The 16,393-nt window shown below is 31.4% G+C and overlaps 1 long non-coding RNA gene across 1 annotated transcript; it reads right to left on the minus strand.

Moving 5' to 3' along the window:
- Positions 1–13,299: 13,299 nt before the first annotated feature.
- Positions 13,300–14,482, minus strand: LOC117682127 (uncharacterized). Its single transcript, XR_004596627.2, has 3 exons — positions 14,381–14,482; positions 14,039–14,094; positions 13,300–13,844 (listed from the first exon to the last, which is right to left on the minus strand). It is a non-coding gene; the product is annotated as an uncharacterized lncRNA (long non-coding RNA).
- Positions 14,483–16,393: the final 1,911 nt, after the last annotated feature.

Consider the following 16,393-nt stretch of genomic DNA (forward strand, 5'->3'; position numbering starts at 1 on the left):
GAAGTAAAAAGGGAGGAATCACTGGAAAGCCGACGGTCGTTAGGTACCCCAGACCCATGGCGTCTATGATTGATATCACTACACCCTGTCAACCAGCAAAAAAAGATCAAGGCTAGTTCAGTTTTTATCTCAATTCAGTGTAAAACAGAATCTAAAGAATGCCCAATAAGTTGTTTTACTGGGTTAAAAAACACACACACATCTTACGTTTATCAGAATTTTGATTTCTGGCCACTCTTGGTATCTCTTTAGTGCAATTATATTTGACATCCAAACATCATACATCATCATCACCAGTTCCGGAAAAAGCAACAATATCAAAATATTTGCAAACCTAAAAAAAATCAACTAAAACATGATATTTCAAACAAACAACAAAATCTACTTATATCTTAAATTAGTTTTGCGTTACAAATGAAAAATAATGGACATCTAAAGATCCAAGAACTTAATTTCAAAGATGCAAATACTAAGGACTAAAACGCAAATAGAAAGAAACTAACATTTTAGCTTTGGGGGGGGGAAGCATGTTTGTTTATAATTCAATTTCAATTTAAATGATATCTGCTGTCTTGCATTCAAGATCAAACATTAATAATGCAGGCTAACGACAAACCGATCAATAACAATCTAAAGTAAGAATTTTTGTTCGCACTTTTCTTTTCTCGCCTTTAACTAATTGAAAAAAAACTAGACTCTTGTTGCAATAGCAACAACAAGATCTTCCTTTCCTCATGTTTAAATCTGTATAAAAAACCATTTCTCTTGTAAACAGAAAGAAATATAATATATACTGTACAGGAATTCCCAAGAAATAAAGAAAGGAAAAAGACAAAAAGCCAATTTCTGAGAATTTTCTGTGACGACCGGAAGTTATAGACCATATAGAACATAGTAAATATATCTTTAAACATTGTTTTGTCTTTCGTCAAAGTTAGGATGTTCAAGTTTTTGTTCGTTATAATATCTCGTTGAGAAATTGTTTTTGTAGGTTTGTCTCGGGACCGGAAACGAACGAACGAAAGTGATTTAAGAAATTGTAAGTAGATAGATATTTAAGTGCATTTACCTACGGTACGTCACTGTTCATCAAATTGAAAAAAAAAATGTTTAAAAAATAAAAAGTTAAAAAATAAAAACTTATATTACTTGAACGCTTCGAATGAGAACCGGAAGTGACGTACGACCAAATGAAACCCTTAAAGGCCATATTCAATCGAATGTCCATTATCCATATAAATTTTGTGTCTTGATCTCTCACAGTTTCTGAAATCTTATTGGTACTTTGTTTCTATAAAAGAAAGCTACCTGAGATTTTTTGAGATGTCTCATCGAAAGTAGAATTTTTTTTTTGGTTTTTCACCATGTGTAGATGACCTTTCGTATTTCTATTGCTAAAATGTTACTTCCATGCTAAATATCCAAAATATATTAAAAAGACAAAATTAGCTGTACTTCCAATGACGACCGGAAGTCACGCCGGAAAAAAACAAAATAGTGTTAACGCATGTTTATACATACGTCTATCATCCCACACAGTTTGATTGTTCAAGTTGTTACCGTTTTTGAGATAGATTTTGTTTAAATAAGGTTTTTTGTCTCAGGACAGGAAACGGACAAACGGAAGAACTCAATGTAAATTGTATTAACTATGTCTTCTATACTTGCTTTTTCACATTATTGTTCATTTATCTAACTAACAAATCAAAGAAAAACAGTTAAACTGATAAACAGCTCCATTTGTTTGAACTCTTCCGGTGTGGACCGAAAGTGACGGAAGACAAAATAAAACCGGTTAAACACATCTTCAATCAAATGTCTATCATCCATGAAAGTTTCATGTCTTGATTACTTATAGTTTCAGAGATCTTATGGGTAAAAAATGTGTTTTAAAAAAGCTACCTGAGATAATTGAGATAGCTCACCGGAAGTTGAATTTTTTTGTTGATTTGACATCGCGTAGTTAACCTATGTATAGATTTATACTTATAATTTTTTTTATGGAAAAAGAATTTAATGCGTAACAACAATTATTTTTGAAATGCTTCCGGTGACGACCGGAAGTTACCACACAAAAAAAAAAATTAAACACATCTTCATACACATGTCTATCATCCCACAAAGTTTCGATGTTCAAGTATTTGCTGATTTTAAGATCTCGAGGGAACAAGGTTTTTTGACGCGGGACAGGAAACAGACGACCGAAAATAAATTTTTAAAAAATGAGGAAAACTCCCCGAGATATTATCATTCTCTATCAGTCCTGAAAATTTCAGGAAAATCTATCGAGCCATCTCTGAGAAATTCTGCCAACAAAAAGGGGGAAAAATAAGAAAGAAAGAAAGAAAGAAAGAAACAAAGAAAGAAAGAAAAAACACTACAATCACTATAAGGTCTTCCGTTGGTAACGGAAGACCTTAAATATGCTAAATACATGTACAAGATTGTGTAAACAAGCCCATTATCACCATAGTAAGCCTTTTTTTTTATTTTTATGTGCACTTTCGTCTTTGCAACAATACATCCTCTATGAAAACTATAAAATGCAAGTAGTCTTAAGTAAACACCAGCTAAACATCACTATGTAATGTATGGCGTTTCACCCAATGTGTTTTAATATCATGTTAGATACAGTAACGGTATTATAAGCATAAATACTTAATGACACCCATTATTTTGGAACAATTTCATAAGTACACAAAGGGGAGTGTTGTAATTAGAGAAACATTAGTTTCTTTCCCATTTTCCTCATTAAATTAACAGGAAAATATGTTAAAAAGAAAACATATGTTTTGTTTATTACTTCTGAGGCATTAAGAAGCATTATTTTGATGATGGGAACAATTACACAAGGATATAAGCATCGATTTTTTTTACGTGCGAAGAATTTCATTTATAAGTGCACCTCCATCACCGAAGAGTAAAGCTTATTCAGTAATTGTTCGCAGAAGAACGCGGTTTCCCATTTTGTATCATATTGCTCATATGGCACTACATTTATGTATATATATATATATATTATGAAGCTACATGGTCAATTGATATTCCATGTCGATCATTTCGTTTGAAGCATTGAAAGAAATACCTGCTGACACCTTTATGCTTACGATCATGCTAAATTTCTTTTCACGGGTTGCACTGACGATCATAGAAGTTACTTAAATCTCCAAAGCCATATGATATTTAACGATATGCTAGCTTAGCAAGAACGATCATCAATTCATTCAGTGCATTCGATATTACACATAAATATCTTAACTACCCCCTAGGCTAGTTGCTACGATCTTCTTGACTTACCAGATATTTGAGTCAGTCGATCGCTTCGAACTAAATATTTCTGTTAGCAAAACCTGTGCCACCGTCATCCATGTAAATTGGAATAAAAAGTAGACTGAGACAGCTGCTGCCTGTTTGTAGAACGAGATTTTCACAAAAAAGTAAATTGTACAGACCAATATCTTTTTTCAAAATATTGATGAAATGATACATGTTCAATGATTGACAGTTAATTCAACTTATATATTTTATTACACATCATACATTTATTTATCAAAATGTAATATAACTACTAACTTCTAAGATTTATCAATAATGACCGACGTCATAATGGATCAAGCACCTAAAATCACTCTAATGCCATTTGCTACATTTTGACGTTAAATAAAGAAAAAAAAACCACAAGGTAGCTTAAAGGTGTCGTGAAGGTGGCTGAAAGGATATATGATCTTTTAGCCACTTTTAAGTCACCTTTAAGCTAGAGCTTATAGGCCCTAATGTCAAAACTTTTTTCAGCCATCTGATAGCCATCTTTAACCTTTCTGACATACAATATTGAAAATGCTAGATGGCCTTAAAATAAAAAATACTTCTGCTTTTACCATGCGATTGCTACATTACGTCATCACTATGAACATAAAATATTGTTCTGTCATAAAAAATATATTTTTCCGAAATATATTGCATTTGAGCAACTATTATTGATTTTGAAAAGGACATGTCGTTAAACTAAAGTATACATGTTTTCGTCATAAAAAAATCGCCGATATTTTTATTGGCCGGCTTAAAGGTGGCTTAAATAAGTTTGGACAATAAGTTGCTCTTAAATGTGGCTTAAGGTCGCTTAAATATTGTCTTCAAGCAGCCTTAACACACCTTTAAGCCATCCTTACGCTTTCTTTTAGATCCCTTTAAGCAGCTTATATACCTTTAAAGTGGCTTAAAGATCGTCTTTAAGCTACTTTTAACCACCTTTAAGCTATCTTTAAGGAAAACTTAAAGATGGTCATTTATCCTGTGAATGAAATAGACAACGTCAATGAATGCTTTCACAAGAACTATAAATATCACTGATCTCCCCCGGAACAAAGCACAACCGTTCAACTTCTCAGTCCGGAAACATCATTTGTCCTAATGTTATCATTTCAGATAAAATATTTATTATAAATCGTCCTATTTTTACAGAATGTCTTTGGTATACCAAAATCAAAGCAACTTTTTTGTCTAAATTGTACATGTATGAATGGGTAATTCTTAATGATTTTGAAGGACATTCTTAACAATTATGACACCTTAAATAAGTTTTCTTTTGTCATTTACAGGTACAGTGGTAATAAGCGAGATCGTGCGCATGTCAGGAAAATTAGTTAACTTTGCGTTTTTTATCGTGCGTAATCGTGTGCGGTTTTTTTGGGTAACTTTTTACAGAATATCAGGATTTATTCTAAAACAACGACGAGTAGTTTTTAAAACCATTTGACTTTAAAACCTTTTATAGAAGACTATTGACAACTGTTTACCTTCATGTACATTTATCATGTCAGCGCTAATTTAAAGAAAAAATATTCTCTCTTTTGTCGTTGAATAGTGAGTATTTCATCCAATCAAAGTTTTGCATGATTTTGAGAGCAGTCTTTATCAAACCTAATGTATTTTGACACATAAATTAAAATCATTTTTGTGTCAAGCAAGAGAAACATGCTGAATTAAAGTGGTCAAGCTTATGTATTCCTCGATTAAAATTAAACAATTATTTTCTTAGATTTCTTTCAAATGAATATATTTGTCGCTTTTTAAAAATACACGAGCATTGTTGAATGAACATTGTTTAAACAAGATTTTTTTTATAAATATTTAGCAATTAACTGTCGTTTGTCTAATAACTTTGATGCTTTTTGATATATACATGTACGTTCACATAAATTTTATTGTAACGTAGGAACTCTTTTCATGTTTTAATAGTTTCATTATGTATGCCCAACGTTTAAATTAAAAAAAAAAGTTAAATGATCCTTTGAGATTTTTCAAGAAGAATATCAAGAAAATAAACTTTATAAAATAAAAATAAATCTGTCAACATTACCTTTTTTATAGAAACCATATCGCACTCCGATTTTTCCCTTTCCTCTACTCTACATGAAATAGGGCGACTTCAACGGAACGTTTAGTTCTTTTAATAATTATGTACCAACAGTTTTTGATTTCACAAACCATGAATATATATGGGCTTTTAAATGCATCAAAACACGAAGTGAATCACGCAGTTGAGCAGGGTGTATGTTCAATATTACTTGACTTATACAAAAATAGCACTCCGATGACAGAGATAGTAAACTTGATCAATAGAAACATCCAATTTGATTTTTTACTCTCCTCTTTGAGTAAATTTATGTACCCTAACCTGTAATGCGCTTATAAATTTAAAAACATTCACTAATGTTTCAATGATTCCTAGAATGATTCAAACAAAGAATCAGACATTGGCGGCGACAGGCGATTTTTAAAATACTTTTTAATCCCCAAACTATCAATAAAATGTTTCGTATAAATTTTGTTTTTTGAATCAAATGTGTGCCCGGATACGAAAACATTAAAGGATTTTGCGCTTAGATATGCATCAGAATAAAAAAAAATTTCTGAACAGCAAATATTTTAAAGCTCTCGTTGGGTTGGGTTTGCTTTTCTTTAATGATTTTTTTAAGTAATGGCGTAAAAGGAGGTTTACCTTTGACGTTTTCTAAACCAATCTCACAACACCGAACCTTTTATGTTGTTGTTTAGCCCCTTTGAAATCTAATGTATCAAATTGTTCATAGAGTTATGTTTGATATAATATTAAGACAATTAACGCATTTCTCATTATCAAAATAATCTTACATTACTTACGATTTCCTTATTTTGTTTTTCAAATTTTACATTGCTCACAAACTATAACTTGTTACACATAACCTGTTACACAAATCAACCAACCTATTTTGACTTACATGATTGTATGAATGAAAAACCTTATTTTAGATGTGAAGATCGAGGATAGTACCTCATAACAATGAAAACTGAACAAATTCAAATTCGACGTAGTGAAAAATTGAATGATTAAAACACTTAACTTCAAAATTGAACTGAGTTGAAAAATGTTTGACTTTTACAAATATACAAAATAATTAGAGGTTCGAATTCAGTTAACAGTAAGTCATAAATTATTATCAGAGCAAATGATTCAACATCAACACTGCATGTTTTACAGAACCGACGATGAAAGCGGACCAATGACCAATGTAATCAATTGAAAAGGGCATGCATTCTGCTAAAAAATCATGCAAATCCTATTCTCTATACTTACAACACATGAGACGATTTGGCTACGTGAGTGAAAATAAAACCATTTACTCAGTAATGTGGCAGTTCTGCTTGTATGCTTTCAAGGAAGATGGGGATGCTATGGATTATACAGGTCTCGTGAGTGGGTAATTCATGTATGTATACGTAGAAGTCGTGCGAGGCAATTTACTTTGCGAGCATGACGTTAAACCCTTACCTTAAGCCTACCGGACATAAGAACTAAAATAGTACGACATTTTCTTTTGTGTTTTAAGATAAAGACTACAACAAAACCTAGATAGTTTAAGCGATCTATTTGCGATCTATTTGAGTCATTTCTCGATGAATTATTTTTTTTACTTTGTGATTTTGCTGCAGATTTACTCTTTAAAGCTCTTTTACTTGATTACAAAAAATGGGCTAGTTCAAAAACAGAAATGATTAGTTTTATAGAAATCAATTTGTGCTCCTATATTTCAAATGACCTAATTTCCCTTAGCTAGCATATAAGAATACATGATAACAAAGAATTACTTAAAATATGTATAATTCCGTTAATAACGCTAAAATGACCTACAAAAAATCCTTTTAAAGAGATTTTATATTTGCGACGGGGATTTATGCCTAAAAATTATTGTCATCCAGTGTTTAACACACTGTATAGGCAATATCTCTTATTAAAATGTGTGTTCTTCACTTACTTCCCTTTACTTCTCCGACATATTAGTTTTCAATTTCTATAGTAAAGTTTGCTAAACAACCCTGCATAACGGCGAACCCATTATCGATGTTTTACGCGGGGGTGTTAAGGAAGCTGAGTTGCATGTAATTCCGTGAAATCACAAATCTTAGTTATTATGTACATATTCAAATATCTAAGCAACAAAACGTAGATCAAAAACAAATAAAAATACTGAAGACAATTTTTTATCCAGAAATTAGTTTGTGTTACGTAGATTTACACATTGATGACGTCATGTCTGAAAGTTGAATGTCGTGTGAATTTGATCGGAAAGCATTGTAAACATATTCAAAATATAACTAATCTAAGAATTCAAATAAAGTATTGTGGTGTAAATTATTGAGAATTGAACATAAAAATACTGGGGGAGATGTTAGTTTTATCAATCATTCGCTAAAAGCCATGTAAATTTGCTTTTATTTCCCGGCCAGGCTTTTCTCTGTCGTTGTTTACGATGTGAAAACCCGACTAGAACAACACTAACCCGTATATATTGAACTTGGAATTTTATCGTTAGTTTGATAAATGCTTAAATTGAAAAGTGCTGCTAGATTCCCATGTTGTGTGTTGTTTTGATGCAATTTGCCGTTTTCCGTGCAAACTATATAAAAGTTGGGAAGGTTTTACTAGATCGGATAAATAACTTTTTAATAAGGACAAACATAGGATTTTAGCAGCGGTTTTGATTAAACGGAGATGTTTTGCTTTTACTTGATATGCTTATTTTATTTTGGAAACCGCGGGGTAGTGTTGTTCTATCTTATTTTATGTTAAGGAATATTAATACGTAAGCTATTTATAGTTGTCACGTGATAATGTACCAATGTAGCAGTAATGTACTACCCGATTTTATTGCACTGACATCTATTGTAAAGGATAATACTAAGTTTTTGATCTCATTCAAAATAATTATTTAATTTCACGATTTTGAATATAACAGTCAAAATAAGACGCTAAATTGCCCATATGCTTCCTTAACACCTCCGCGTAGTTCATTCACTAAAACACATTACAGTGGATACAAAATTAGGACACACACGTTTTTAAGGAAAACATGACAATCCTTGCACTAAAAAGGAACATCACATGAAAGAGACTTAACAAAACATACTGCAATCCAGCTATAGTCGCACTTTCAAGATCTTTGATTGTTGCAAGAAAAGTCTCCGGTATTATACTAATTCTGTCATATCAACGCACATGTGCAAACTATAAACTGCAGTAGATCGGGTTGATGAAAGTATGAACTTCAGAAAACGGAATGTTTATATGTATAAACTGATGAAAAATTGACAAAACGATGTTATTATCTTGCAGTTATTATTGTTTATGTAGTGTTGGGGAATAAAATATATGATGCAGACCTTATACCTTTCGTATGAACCACACACGTGTTTGATGTGCAGGCAAACAAAGATAGTGCTAATTGTGCTTAATAATTCGGATACCTTAATGAAAACATGACAATAATCTCAAAAATCCATAAAACGAAATACAAATTCAAAGCAGAGCAACACGGACCTCCAAACAGATAGAGGTAGGATCAGGTGCCTAAACCGCTTTTTAAAAAATGCCCTATTTTTTCTATTGATAGCACTAAATCGCACGTGTGGTAGTGTCGATTTTGCGTGTGTTTGTATATTTGAATAAAAAGATCAATATGTATGTTTAAATAAAATAAAATATGTCTTCATGTTTATGTTGTTTTCATCAAATCATCATTTCATTCTATATTCATCTTCTTCCATTGCATGTAACTATTAATAACTAAACAACCTAACCGACGAGACAGTTGTAAAAATATCAACGTATTTGATTGGCCTAGCCACTTTGGCTACAGGTTCTGAGAGTGACCAGACCAGTTACGACTCAGGGCGTAGGCAGAGCATATTCTAGCCACTTACGTATTACTAAATAGTTACATACAGAACGCACAGTAAGTCGTTTTTATCTCCCACTAATATTTCCTCTTTTGAATGAGTGAATAAATGAATGTTTTTTTAGTCTGCTAGACGTATACATTAATTTAGTATTCTGATAATTTTACTTTATAAATAATGAAAACGTAATGTTGAAGCTTACTTGTAACGCTGTATTCTATCCTCTAATATTTCATGTACTTTTTAATTGAAATACAGCACTGTTCCAGGTATATGTGACAGCTACATTGCCCAGATATAGTTAGCATTAGACTCTGCTCGATTCCATAAATCGGTACGATATTCTTAAATATGCACATTATTACATTGATATTATATGTAATTCTAGACTACTACATGTATTTGATAGCCAACTATAACAAGTAACTGAGTATATAGTTGCTGATATCCATTTTAAATTATCAAGTTCAATAACATAAACGTAATTATTTCATTGCCAATGTTAGAGGCTATGGGACTGTGTGTTTTATTTATATAGCAAATACATGTGAGCGTGCAAATGACATTATTATTTGTCATATTGTATATTAATATTTATGTTGATTATTGTAGGGCTGATCCCATAAATACTATAGTCCTTGGGTCAGGCAATAAAGTGAGAATAACCCACAACCGGACTTGTTTTTCTTAATAAAACACCGGCTACACATGTTTCATGCATTTAGAAGTCCATACAACCCAAAAGCCTCGATTGGAGGGCAACCATACAAACTAAATCTCTCGACCAACAGTCGAAAATAATATGGTGCCCAAACTGTCGTCAGCTTTAAGGTCAGCTTTCATTCATCTTAAATTATAACATACAATCATATTTTCGTCTTAAACGTATGTAGATTATGACAAATCTTAATTAAATTTATTCATTATTATTACTTATCATATTTTGTGTTTCAACACATACATGTATACTGTAGTCATACAGTTAATCTCCCGTGAACAATCTAATCCTATCAACAACAACCCTTTCACTGTGTCAATTTTCCTATGCCTCAATCCCTGAAGTTTACTAATATACAGTTCAAAATCATTTACAGCAGGTACATTTACTCCAAAAATGCCCGTTAGTATCTCGATGTATACATGTAATGCGTAATGCGTAAACATGAAATTTGTTATACCGTATATCAGGTTTTTTCCGCGTCATGTTTTTTTAGCGATTTAGAACCTAGAACGGTATATAAAATTTACGCGAATCAAATTTTCACTATTTCAAAGTCATAGTTAAAATATAATTTAAGATTGTTTAACCCTGTGAAGTAAGAGGGTAAAAGTATCTAAATTGCCGCTCTTTATAATTAAAAATTCGGACAAACCATTTACATGTACACGATTTCTTTAATGTTAAATAATTACCAATAATTATGTCCAGAGACGCAAACAGTCATAGATAAATAGATCATGTACCGTTACATATACCAGTAGCTCAGTTATGATTAGACATTGGTTTACGCAAGAAAAGCGACCGTTTTAATTAGCTTGTCAATGGATTATTAAATAAAGTACGAGGCTTACAAACCTATTATCTTGTGCTTGCTTCCGATCCCGCAATTTCTACTCTAAACTTACTGAACACAATTCATTGTACTTTTACATACCTGTTTTCTTCATAAGGATAGAGAGAACTATATTTTAAGAACAACACTTTGTATCAAATTTACGCTGATATATTTTCCGCGATTCAGAAATTGTCGCGAACAAAGCGGAAATTGGATACACGCGGAAAAAAAACTGATATACGGTATGTTATAGTGTAAATGTTAAAGTAAATCAATAACTTCACATGTCGGCTCGAACGCATTCCAGGTTGGTATTCCAACGCAACGGGATATAACCCTAACTGACATGTTAAGCACCACGACATTGTCAGCATTAAGATATCTTCGTTAATATTCTCCGTCATATACAGCATACATGTACAATTTCTGTTTCTAAAGATTGGTTTTCCATGCTTGTTTTTGTCCATATTCTATAGGATATTTTTACGTGAAAACGAATGACTTTCTTTTTTCGACTATGAGATATAAACCAACGAAGATGCTTCCTGATCTTTTATAAACCAATCTGTTTGATGTATTTTTCCGTGTCTGACTGTTACCTCTTCGTCTGTTACAGTCACTGTTGATCAGTTTTCCTTGACTTGTCACTGTGATATCATAAGGCCCAAAATGATATATAGTTGTTGGAGACCATTTTATTTACAAACCCATGTTTATCAATAAATATATAAATATTTCCTCTTCACGGTCTGTTGTGAAAGTGAGTGAAATTTTAATTTTTGACAGTGAAAAATGTAATTTTTTTATATGCCGCCCCCCCCCCATTATATTCGACTTTTCATGAACTTATGTGCTTGTGATAAAATGAGTGGTATCAAATCCGAATATATTTACAGCATTTCGATTTAAAATTTTATCGTTTCTGTTTATAACAACTGTTGAAAGCATATTAGAATCAATTTACAAAATAAATTCTCCAAACAAAATTTAATTTGAATAGAATTATAATCATAGTATTTTTGAACAAATTAATATAAGTCCTCCGATTTTTTTATTTTTTTATTATTTTTTTTTTTTGGGGGGGGGGGGGGGTCTTATAGTATTATTTTTAGTGTATATACACATTAACACAAGGTTAAATAGAAACCAAAAAAAAAAATTTTTTGAAAGTATTATGATGCAATATACATTGCTGTAATGTGAAACCTAAAAACTGTGATTTTTTTTTGCCTGATAGATACGAAGAAAAAGTAGATAATGAGATTCAAAAATCATTCTTGAATCAAAATGATAATCATTTGTATATTTATATTTTGCCCCCTAGAAATCCCCCAAAACACAGTATGTGTTATAATTTTTTTTTTTATTTCAACTCTTTTGGAAATATCAAAAAGAAATGTGTTCCAGTATACGATATTGAGGTAAGCTTTGTTGAATCTGTTTTTTAAAATTCAATTTCCTTCTATGTTATTTTCATTTCGAAATAGTTTTTGTTTTGCAATTAGTTCCAATTGTCTTTAACATTAGAATAGACTGACGTTAAATTTCACCTAATAATTTACAAATGACTAAGCGGAGAATGAAAGAAAGCTGATATTCCCCTGATTGAACTTAGTTTCTTTACACTCAGACGGAAAACATCGATCATAGATAAATGTAACCAAACTTTTGTCAATAAACGTATTATATATGCATTTTGTTATTACCTTAAACATTTTCTGATAAATGTTTTTTTTAGCCTATCTGATAATTAAGCACTAAACCAAATTTTACTTTTTTCCGCTGAGATTTCAAAAAGGCAAACCTCTCTCCAATGTGTTAAACTGCTATATTTGAGATCACTTCATAATGAACTGGTTCTGATAATCTGTCATTAGGACATTGATAACTATGCTTTTGAGAATGTCTTTTGTGTGTGATTTTGCGTACAAAAATAATTAAAAGTGCTATCAAAACTAAACCAACTATACAAATCATCGTTATGGACATGCTATTTGAGTTAAACCAGGTTCTAAGCCGTTCCAGGAAAACATCATCACTAGATCCTTCTATATCAGGAGTCAGATTACCCATATTGTTCATCGTAATTGAAGATGAGATGTCGTAAGGAGTATCTCTGTAGTCTTCACCTTTAGCGTAAACTTCATTTGTTGTTTCGTCTTCTATCCAAAAAAAAATATATAAAAACTTATTTTTTAAAAATATTAAGATATAATTTTTAGATAGCTAAAACCCAATAGAAAAAAAGGAAATGAATCATGTGGTAAGTAGAAAAAACAACCCTTTGATACTGTAAAAAGGGGGCGAAATTGATAAAACAAAAAATGGTAAAAAGTCTTTGCAAATCCTTTTTCGTACTTTTGCTTAATTAACTACATTCAGACTGATAATTGTAAACAAAAATTTAAAAAAAGTCTATAGGCCACATGGTTTACTCAAGCATTAAATTAAAAATTATCTATTAATAATCAATATTGGACTATTCTTTAGATATGTCTTGGTTCAAACAAATGTAATTTATCGGCAAACACTTTAGCGCATGTAGGACTGCCTTATGACAGCTCATAGCTTTTAGATGAAATTCCAATGCATGCAGTTGACATACCTGAGATATAAAGAATCATTTTAATGAAATGATGTCATGATTTTCAAATAGTTAAGCGTTTAAAATAAATTATTAACTTAAATTAACAGCGCCAGACTGCACCTTCCTAATATCTCAGCAGTTTTCTGAGTACTTACCAGCTTATTAGTTGGTTTGTTAACTCAACATCCCTGCCGTTTCCTATTGGATTCTTTAATTAACTTATTAACGCATGACATTCACAACTTATTCAATCATTGCCTACCTGTTTCCCCAACGTTTTCTTTAAAAACGAACTAAAATAGCCAATGCAAACGAATTCGACCACTTTGAGTAAAGCAATTCGACACTGTACTCACTTGAACAACCTTTTGCAAAATCACATACTTCTTTAGAACATTGAGAACAATTTTGTTGGCAACCAGAACCAAAACTAGGATATAAACAGGTTCTGTTACAATTGATTCCATAAAACCCTGGCTTACATCCTGAAATAGGAAACAATAAAAAAAGGAGGTTGAAACTTTGTTTAATGAACTTCTACAACCATCTGCATGGCTTTATACCCGTACTGTTTTTTTTTCATAGAGTACGAAAGTGTCAAAGGTATTTAAAAATTGTGCATGGAATATGTTAGTTTAATTATGGAAATGGCACACTTTGTTTTAAAAAATAAGCTTACCTGTACAGTTTCCTAAAATTTCGTCCCATTCATAGTCTGCACAACAGTTATTGTATCTGAAAAAAAATGTTTTTACTTATCTACAAAAAGACACTACATGTACCAAGCTAAAATGTACATTGAAATATCTCTTTTGATCTAATTAATGTATCTAAAAGATCCCAAAGTTCAAAACCGTATAGTCTTTGTTTATTAATCGTTTGTCAATGGAAGATGATTGAAATTGACAATCAACTTTTTAGCTATTAGAGATGTATATTACAAAGAGCCAAGCCCTAAAGTAAGTATGTGGCAATGCGTGTCACAGCAATGATGACGGAAGCACAAAACAAAAAATCTTACCCTTTTTCTTGGCACTGAAAGGCACAGGTTTTAGCAACAAAAATCACGAAAATCAACATGACAATGTCAGGAGGAATAAAATATACTATAGTTTCTATGATACTCTCCCAAAATAAATATATATTTCCTGTCGAACTCGCAATAAGAATTCAAAGTAAAATTATTTCCGTAAACATTTTCCATAAGGAAACACTTTACATTTATAATTAAGGTTTGTATTGCGATCATTCCAGGGAGTGAATAATATAAATTAACCTAAGCGTACATGTAGTAACCAATCAAATATAATTAGTTGCATGTACTATCCATAAATGCATTTTCAATAGACATTATATTGTAAGTTGACAAATTAACTTGTTAGGTTATCTTTACAAGTTTATACTTTAAAATACAACATGTGTTACATGTTCATTTAAAGTATTACCCGACAACATTTATTTTTTTGCGTTCACTCTTGGAACATTTTACATTATTTTGCGACTGTGGTTTAACCTCAAAGTGAAAGACTAATTCAGCTTAGGTACAGTAAACCTATGGTAACACTCCAATGAGTATAAGTTTGTTCGCCTTCGCATATACTTATAATGATTAATAAAATGAAGTCAGTGACATTTTGTTGTTATTTATTATTTATAGCGATCAGAGTGTTACACAGAATGAAAAACTAAATAAAAACACAATATATTAGAATGTCAGAACGGTTACTACACATTATTAGAAATATTGGGTCAGCCAGTGCAAGTCAACTTTACCGCTTAAGTTTCGATCGATCAAGAAACAACATCAATCACATTTCAAGCAGTTTTTAAAGAATAAAGGAATGCGATTATCATACACCGAAATTGTGTCACTGGATTGCGTAGACTACAGTCTAGTCCAGGCACGTAGCATCCTTTTTGAAAAGAAGAGCTGTCCTAACGTTAATTTTGTCAATTTCATAACAATTGCGTGTAGGGAGGGGGGGGGCTCCTTATAAATTTATAAGTTTATATTGTACTGCAAACTTAACCATGAGTAAGGCGACTTTCTATACTAGAATATCCAAAAGGGCAAACATGTTTATATTCGATTGTCATTATGGCATTTACATGTACAACGGTTTTAATTTCTGTATTGCCGAAGATCTAATGTATTTCTATTTTATTACTGAATTTAATAACACACATCATTAAAATTAAACCAATTAGTATGCAATTGATCATAAGAGACATTATCCATACGTTAAATAAAGCTGTAAAATATTCCATTAAAGGATTTAAATCAACAGGTCTTAATTGGTGAAATTCACGTCTAATGATTTTAGAAAAGTAGCAATAGCAAGAATTCTATACTATAATAGCAAAGTCTCAATTACTAGGAGAAAAGGTTAAATTATGATACATGTATGTTTCAAGAAGTCCGGCTAAGTCAACGAATTAGTTTTTCTGCCTCCCTCGACAAAAGGAATCAATGAATGAAATCCACAAATTTTCAAATGCCCTGACCATTGAAATGTCCTAACTCAACTTGATAAGCCAGAATTTACGCGTCCATATTAAGTGTTCCAGTTTTCTACAGATGAATGGTTAACAATTTTTATTCAATTTAAAGAATGTTAATGCCAATATCTGCTATAATGGGGGTGGGGGCTAGAAACCATTTGAATGAACTAATTGACATACTTTTGAAGTGAACTAATGATATTGATAAAAGTCCCTATCTTTTAGAATAAAATGAGAAAAAAAGAAAAGGAATACAAACTACTTAAGGTTTTCAAAAGATGTGGAAAAATTTACTACAACACTACATGCACACCAGTAGAGAACTTTGCGTTTTTTATAATAAAAATTACAAAATTGATCAGATAATCAATTTGTCTTTCAACGAAATGTCTTATATGTATTAAAATAACTTTCCATCTTCGAAGTTGAAATAGTAAATGTTAATTGTTCTTCGAGATTTTAAAATATTCCTTAAAATTCTCGGATGTATACATACTGTGTTTATTTGAATTAGTTCTATACTTTATTGATC

Source organism: Magallana gigas, chromosome 4 (assembly GCF_963853765.1).
Source record: "Magallana gigas chromosome 4, xbMagGiga1.1, whole genome shotgun sequence".
Taxonomy (NCBI): Eukaryota; Metazoa; Mollusca; class Bivalvia; order Ostreida; family Ostreidae; genus Magallana; species Magallana gigas.